General features: G+C 56.1%; 1 long non-coding RNA gene across 1 annotated transcript; it reads left to right on the forward strand.

The window, feature by feature from the left end:
• The first annotated feature begins 3263 nt into the window (after nucleotides 1-3263).
• LOC125182586 (uncharacterized) lies at nucleotides 3264-8090 on the forward strand. Its single transcript, XR_007162613.2, has 3 exons — nucleotides 3264-3452; nucleotides 5309-5425; nucleotides 6227-8090. It is a non-coding gene; the product is annotated as an uncharacterized lncRNA (long non-coding RNA).
• Nucleotides 8091-8411: the final 321 nt, after the last annotated feature.

Consider the following 8411-nt stretch of genomic DNA (forward strand, 5'->3'; position numbering starts at 1 on the left):
CAAGCACGTGCTGCTTTCGAGCAGCAGCCGAGAGAGAAGAGACAGAGGCTTTCCTGGATCTAAATGTTTGGATGACAAGAGTTTTGCTTGCACAAGCTCACCTTCCCCCTATGAATATCTGAACCGTGGCAGGTATAATTAACAGATGGAACCAGCTAATTATGTCCTTTGCATGTGAGCAGAAGACGCAACTGTTAATTGCTATTTGCACATTTATTATTCCAAGCTTTGGGACTGCTGGCATTTACTGTGACATGTGCCCTGTTTAAAAACAAACAAACTGCACTCCTGTCTGTGCAGTGGTACAATTTAAGGCCTAATTAATATAAGCTGCTATGGTGCCCTATTGCTTTGGCAGTGCACGAAGAGGGAGTGTGCTGGTGGCAGCAGTGGCCCCAGCCCCCCCGTGGCGTTAGAGCCTGGCAGCACAGCTGGGGGATAGCCCCGCAAGCCGTGCAAGGGCGGGCGTGCAGGGCTGCTCGCAAGGAGTGAGCCACTGCCCCCTTGCCAGCATTTGCAGGACCACGAACGTTCCTGATGAGCCACAGTGACCTCCAAAAGTGCCTCTTCAGACGGTTATTGTGGAGATTACTCAGGAGCCTGGACATCTGCAGCAGCACCTTCATCTGCTAGCAGCTCAGAGATCTGCGGACCGACTGTGGTTCCAAAGTTTTTTCCAAAATCCCCTTTCCGTCTTGAAATGAGCATCCTTTACCCTGAAACCTCTCTGCCTTACAGCAAGTCCCAAGCCATGCCCCATCTCCAGCTCTGCTCCAAAATCAGCAGCGGGAGCAAAGCCTCCCACCAGGAGAGCTCTCCCCTGGGGCCTCTCCCAGGCTCTGACGAGGACTGATCCGCGCAGGGGGAAGTGGCTGCATGCTGAGCGCTGCTCTGGGGCTGCAGAGACCCAGGAGGGATTCGGCATTGATGTGCTCCTCGTTTCACCCAGCCACGCTGAAGCTGAAGTCCGGAAAACCGGTGGCTGGTGGAGGACCTCAAGGAAGGGGGAAGCTGGGCAGGGCCCTGGGCTCTGCTCCACCACCTGCTCTGCTCTCTGGGACCGAGCGGTTGTCTTCCTGCCCCAGCCCATTTCCAGTTTCACCCCTGCTGGAGAACAAGAGGTTTTGTAAGCGCAAGGCGCTGCTGTGTGTGCTGAGCTGCTGTGGGGGACACACGGCTTCCTGGGCTGCTCCCAGGGCTTTGCCTTCTGAGCGGCAAACTCACCTCTAGTGTCTTTTGCCTCTGATTTTCCTCCTTTGCTCTCCGCTGGCTGAGAGCATCTCACAAGGGGAGGAGTGATTTGATGTGGCTTTCCTGCAGGGCTGCGTGGTCAGGGTGCACGAGCACAGCCGTCTGCGCTGGACACGTCACTGGAGCACACCCGCAGCAGATCCCAGCCTCTGAAAAAGCAGCTCTAAAGCCTCTGCCTCTCTCTCTAGAATATAATAAGAAAAATAACAACTGTGTTTTCAAAAGTAATGATTAAACCTCTAGTCTTGAATAAGTATTTGTTTGAGATCAGTACTCAGACTGTGCCTTAGCTCTGTGGTTAGTTATATAAATACCAGAGATGAATGGCAGAGGAATTTTTACCTTTTCTATTAAAGAGTTGAGATGGATTTCAACGACCACACTTACATCAGGGGGTCTGAGCTAATATTCTCTAGGTGAAGGCTTTCCTTTGTGATTGGAGAAATCGGTTTCTGAGCTGCTGTTATTCCTTAGTGAAGCAGGATGTACTGCACCAGCCCCAGCTCTGCTATTAGCGAGAGGTGAGAGCATCCCACCTGCCGGTGCTCACAGACCCGGGAGGGATCCGAAAGAGTCCGGGGGCTGTGCTGCCCCCTGAGCTGCCCCGTCCCCGCTCCCCCTCTCCCAGCTGCGTTGGCAGCCCCCTGCTCCCTCCGGCCAAGATGCCTGGGCAACTGCAGAGGGAGAGCAAATGACTCCATCAAAACGTGACCTCTGGAGGAAAGCATCCATTGACCTCGGGACCCTTCCTGGCTAATTCTGAGAAAGCTCTTTGCAGTTGAACACATTTCTGGGCTCATTAGCAGGAGAAACAAACTGGACTGAATAAGCCTCCAGATAATAGACTGCAAAGAAGTGCCTGGTGCTGCCAAAAAGCAGACAGGGCCATTTCTCCACCTCCACAACGGCGCCCTGGCGCAGTTTGACACAATACAGCCAAGAGATGCTTCCTGCCATGCGAATGGAATGGCCAAAGATGGGCAGACTCGGGGGCATTGCCCAGAAGGAGCAGGAAATGAGGCAGCCTCGAGATCCCCTCTGGGAATGGAGGTAGCCTTGGTGCCTTCGGGCTGCGTTGGCTGCTGGGGGCGCTTTGCGGTGAGCGGCGTGACCAGCGCCGAGCCGCCCCCCCGGCTGAAGGAAAGTCAGCCCTTCACAGGCGTCTGCGGGGCTCCAGCAGAGGTGCGGCACGCAGGGCAGGCATCGCAGGCTTTCGCTGGAGGCTTGGCAATGAAGGGGCTTCAGGGTGCCGCCTGCGGCTCCTGGTGGGCGAGGGCGGGTGGTCAGCCCTTCCCTTGGACACGGCAGGGCTGCAGGGAAACTCATCATCAGGAAAGCCAGGCACTGCTTGTGGAACAGGAGCTGCAAATTATTGCCATCTGGCTTCCCTTCCCTTCAGTGTAATGAGCTGTGGTGCTAATATTCAGATGCTTGTGCTGATAATTGAAATATCTGAGGAAGGTCATGAGATGAGCGGCACAAACGCTCATCCAAAGCACTCCAGCATCTACGATCGCCCCTCCTTGGTGCTCTTGCTCTCCCAGGGCATGTCTAGTGCCAGTGGTCCCCAGGACCTCAGCGGGACGGGGCACCTTGTGTGCTCACAGGGCGGGCACCCAGGGAGCCCCCACCTTGCTGCACAAAGGTGGCACCACAAGGGAGAAATTAGAGCATGATTTCTGATTAGTTAAGCAACCACCACATACAAATCCCACAGCCTAGATACCGAGTGCATCCAGAACATCGGGTTAATGGAGAAATACAGCCACAGAGCAAAGTCCAAAGCCTCAGGCAAGATGCATCACATGTGATGAATTCCAGCTGCTGCGGTTCAGCTCACCAAAGAGCTGCTCTGCCAGCGCTGCCCTCCTGCTGCCCTGGCTCTGCCTGGTGCGGGCAGGGGGAGTCGGGAGTGACACTTGTTCAGGAGGCCCCCTCCTCGCGGCCGCACACACGAGCACACAACAGGCTGCAGAATTAAGTGCTTCTGCATTGTGCATGTTGCAGGCAATGTGCTCCTGAATGGGGCTGGGGAAAAAACAATGCTGTGACACATTTATAGTAACAGTTTAAAAAAATCTGCAGAACATTAACCATCAGTTGAGCAGATGTGTGTAAGTGTTGTCCTTCGCAGACCGGCATTTGGAAACCCTCCGGGATAATAGCAGCCTGGCTACTAGAACAAAAAGGAATATACGCAGGTATAAATGTATTTCTGCTGGGTACAGAGAAGGGTTATGGAGCCGGATAGCTGTAGGTACCTCAAAGCAAATTAGCCGTATGTAATCTGATAACTTGTTTGGTGCTAGAGGAAGATCTCTGCTTCTCCCTGCCAGGCCCCAGAGGCGCACAAAGTGCAGGCACCGAGATCGGGTGCTGTTTTGCTCTGCTAGGCCCTGCCTGAGCAGCGTTTCCAAGAGCTGCAGGAGTGCGGGGGCTGCGCGCGTGGCCATGTGCGCGCTGAGCACGGGCAGACAGAGCCCGCTCCAGCAGTGACTGCTGCCACCGCTCCCGCGGCCCCCGCGCCTGCTGGGGCGCACTGGGGAGCTGCCGGGGGCGCCCCGGGGGCATCTTGGGCAGGAGGCTCCGCCTGCCCCGCGCTGGGCTGGAAGGGGGGAGGCAAGGGGAACGCGGTCAGGGCCCCTCTGGCATGCAGCACAAGGCAAAGATCCTCCAAGGCCTGGGATGGGTCTGGGGGTGTCAGGGGCAGCACGCCTGGGAGAGCTCCCGCGCAGCGTGCCGACCCACGTGCGGGTGATGAGCCCTCCTGGGGCAGAGTGGGCAAGGCAACACGCAGGTTTAATGCTGTATTGCTTTGGAAAAGGGGCTGAGAATGAGGGAGCAAGTGAAATATTTATAAGGATGTAAGAGATTCTTACATTATACACAAGCCAACAGGCCACACAGCCTCCGAGCAAATCTCTTGAGCGTGACTCTTTGAAGTGAACTCTGCAGAGACGGTGTGTATACAGCTAATAGTTAATGCATGATTCCTCGCAAACGAAATGCCACGCTCTGCCTCTGCATTGTACATATTTGTCCTTGGTGCTCGCAGCAGCGTGCCTTCCCCGGCACCCCAAAGCTGCGCCTTAGCAAACAGCAAGCGGGGAGCGCCGTGCCGCTGCGCGCCGCGTGCCGCTGCCACAGCCCCGGCCAGAGCTCCCGGCAGCCCCACGGGGCAGCGGCACCCCACGGGGCAGCGGCACCCCACAGGGCAGCAGCAGCCCCATGGGCACAGCGCTCAGCCCTGGCCCCGTGTCCCGCAGCTGCCGCAGCACAAGGCTGCTGTGAGAGTGTGCTCGGCACAGCGGGAGCAGGTGGCCAGGCGAGGGAGGCGCTGGTTCGTGGAAAAGACGGGGGCAGAGGAAAGCAGAGAAATGAGGCCTCTTACTGCAGGCACTCAGGCAAGGCCTGGGGCCGGGTTCTCCTCGCAGAGCCCCTGAGGAAGAGCTGCGCTTCCCTGCCCGGCCTGCCCATTGCTGCGAGCCCAGGGGCAGCACCCAGGCTGCCAAACAGACCCCAAGAGCGGCCGTTTGCTTTGATGAGGTTTCTGCTGAAAGTAAATACCAAAATTTATATTAATTGTTTTGTGTTTAATCGTTTGTGTCAAGGAGCTGGGCTTTTTGAAACTAAGCTAACATCTGTGGACAACTAATGAGTCTATTCTATGTAAAACAGCAGCGTGTGCTGTTAAAGAGATGCTTGGGAGTACTGGGCACTGATGTACCCGTGCGTTTAGGAAATATATCATGGGGGGCCACAGGTGTCAAAAGCAATCTCTTCAACCTTAGCTCAACAGTAACATTATGGATTGAAAATCTCAGCAAGCTAGGAAAAGCAAACGTTGAGTTTCTAGTGCTGATGTTGACTCAGACCCAATTGGATTTAACCTTACATAATCTATCTTGATATGCACTTTGTCACGAAACTCAAAATAGGAAATATTTAATGTGTGCGATACGATGAATATTGTGTTCCCGTTACAAATTTTACATACTTTTGACTGATGACTGTTAGAGTGCAGTTTAAGTGTTGTGATGCTGTTTTGTGTTTTCAGAGCAGAAAAAGGGAGTGGTAGCATGCAAAAGAAGGAAGAAAACCAAACAAACGACCTGAGCATTAAAACTCGATTCAGAGGTCACATTTAGTTTCCATCTGGGCAAGTTTTCCACAGGTGAGGGCTGATGGGGTGGCTACAGCACCTGCCCCTGGGGCAGCAATGCAAGGCAGTGCCATGGCTGATAGGCCACAGCTGCAGCGCTTCTGGGGGGGGGTTAGGGAGATTCTGATTCAGGACAGTTCAAGTCCAGAGGTGGCCTAGTGCAAAAAGCAGGAGTTGCAGGGCTGGCAATCAGAGAGCAGTAAATAGCCAGGCCCAGAGCTGGGGCATTGTTCACATATGGGATGGGTAAATGGGTATCCTTCTTCTCAAGGAATTGCATTTGTCTCACAGATATGTGCTCCTAAATGCTGTACAGGCTTTTTTCTTTCTTCTTCTTCTTTTTTTTTTCTTTTTTAATAATCTAAAGTTGATCCTGGGAATTTAAAAACATGTCAGCACCAGCATGGTGATTTGGGTGAAACAACCACGGAGTGAGGTGGTGCCAGGAGGACTTTGCTGACGGTCGCAGGGTCCGTGGCCACGAGCTGGGGAGGATCCTGGAGCGCGCTGGGGAGAAGCGAGGGGGCTCCCCTGGGGCCGGGAGGCTGCTGGTGCTGCTCCTGGGGGCCACCCGCCCCTGCAGTGGGCACCGCGTTCCCTTCGGCCCTGGGGGTGGGAGCGGGGGCTGGAGCTGTGGGGGGCTCGGGCAGGGTGCCCTGGCCCTGTGCGGGATCGTCTGGGCAGCTTCATTCGCTGCCTGCCCCCCGCACACAGCCTGTGCACCTGCCTGCAGAAAGCTGTTTGTTACTCTAGCTGGTCCCACTGTGATAAACAAATGTTTTCTTGAGGTCAGGTCTAAATTTCCCTTTGCAGGGCTTGCTCCTGTTTATCCCTCCCTGCACCACTCTCAGCAGCTCTTTACAGCGCCGTGAAGAATTACAATTCTGCACCACAAAAGCAGGAAACAGAGCTATTAATTTCCTTGCAAGTCTGCAGGGCACTTACAGAATGGATGCCGCCTTAAGTAAATTTTACCCATTTCGGGACAGGCAGCGAGATGCGTCGCGTGGGCCGGAGGCGCCCAGCGGTACGCTGCACCGCGCCTGTGAGGGACCTTGTGGGGGCCACGCAAAATGTGCCCAGGAAAGACACGTCCACAGAGAGGTGAGCTGAGCAGCTGGAAAAAGGCCTGCTCACAGCTGGGGGCCTGACGTGCGAAGGAATTACACGCCTGACGACCTCAGAAGCCAGACACAGGGAAAGGGTGGAAAGCAGGATGGGTGGAATTGTCTAAACACCCCAATTCTTATAATTGAAGCAATTGTGAATCATTTGAAATGCCAAAATCTTGACAGGATAACAAGTTAAATCTGAGAGTGTGAATTCAATTACGGCTCCGGGTGCTGCCGGCAGGAGCTGCCGTGGTGCGCGCAGGGGCGCAGGGGAGCGGAGCTGCGGGCCGGGGGGCGCGGGGCGGCTCCCCTGGGTGGGCAGGCCGGGTGCTGGCGGTGCTCCGCCGTGCCCTCGTCCCCTCGTGCTGCAGCCGGGGCAGCACCCAGCCGGGGCACCTGGGCCGCGCGGTGCACAAGAGGAGCGCAGGAGCCCCCGGACTGACCGAGTCCCTCTCCTGTCGGCTCTTGGCTGACCTGTGCCAGGGGCAGGACACGGTCTGCTGGGACCAGGGGGTGCTCAGCGCTGGCCCCCGTGCCTGCAAACAGCCGGGGAGGAGGCGCTGGTCCTGCTGCCTGCCCCTGCCGGCGGCGGGGGCTGCTGCTCCCCAGCCCTCTGGGACCCCATTACACCACCTCTGCGCTGCCTGCAGCGGCCGCAGCTTTGCATACGGCTGGGTTATTAGGGCTGTTTGGTGGGAGCAGAGGATGTGCAGGGCATTAGTCATTCAGTCAGTCGTGCTGGCAGAAAATATGTTCACAACTTTCCCTCTCCTCCAGCACTGCCCCTTCCAGCCCGCGCACCGGAGGCTTATCCATAATTGCCTTGGATGTCTGGCTGGAACAATGGAGAGCATGCCATTAAAATGGGGATGGATCGGCTGTCAGGGTTCACAGGAGGGACACCTAATGAACAGAGCCCAGCCATTAATCTCCCTGAGAAGCCCTGGCTGGAGGGAGCCTCCAGGATGGCAGAAGCCTTGGCTCAAACGCCGTTTAAATCAGGGATTGGCTTGTGTGACAGGCGCCGCAGGAGGGAAGCGGGGACAAGCTGGGGCAGCCTGGGGGACTACGGGGCAGAGGGCTGTGAAGGGGGCTCTGGGTGTGATGGCAGCAGCCCCACTGCCTCTCCTGCAGAGATGTCCCCAGATATCAACATGAGCTTGCAGTGGTGAGACCTGCTGCTGCTTTTTGGCATCCTGGGAAAGATCACGCCACCCGCGCCTGCTCTCAGCTTGGCTGGGGTTCGCCGCAGGACTTCTCATTGCCCTGCCCAAGCGGTGTCCTTTGGAGTAGCACAGTCCCTGTACTTGTGAATGAACAAAACCTGCCGCTTTGTCAGCGTCTTTAGCGATGTTCCCTGAGCATTTCTAAACAAAGTTACCACAGCTCTGCAACGTGCTGTGGGGCGGTGGGGTTGTCGCTGCCCCAGCACCCCCAGCTGCAGGGGCTGCCCGCGGGAGGCACTGCCTGAGCCCCTGCGGTGCTGCCCTGGATGCCGGCCCCACTGCAGGATGTCTGTGCACCACGTGTGAACGAGGTCCGGCTGGTCTGAAGGGGTTTCCTGTCACCCACTGCCTTCTGGCTGGTTGGATTTGCACGAATTTTCCACCTGAAAGCCTTCACCCTTGCTTCCCAGTATGTGCAGTGTCCCACGGGCTTTGGTACCTGAAGACACTGCAAGCTTTAAAATAGAGATGGCTTTCTGAGATGATGGATTTCGGTGTCTCTCTGCTACAGCTTATTGAACAGGCTGAATTGTTGTGGACATCTCTTTCCTCTCCTCATCGCTATTCATCCGAGTGTCTCCAGAGCGTAGGCAGCTGGAGGAGCAGAAAAACAGGGGACGTCAAACTGTGGCTGGCCCAAGGGGAGAAGGAAGTTGCTGT

The sequence above is a fragment of the Anser cygnoides genome, chromosome 15 (assembly GCF_040182565.1).
Source record: "Anser cygnoides isolate HZ-2024a breed goose chromosome 15, Taihu_goose_T2T_genome, whole genome shotgun sequence".
NCBI classification, from domain to species: domain Eukaryota; kingdom Metazoa; phylum Chordata; class Aves; order Anseriformes; family Anatidae; genus Anser; species Anser cygnoides.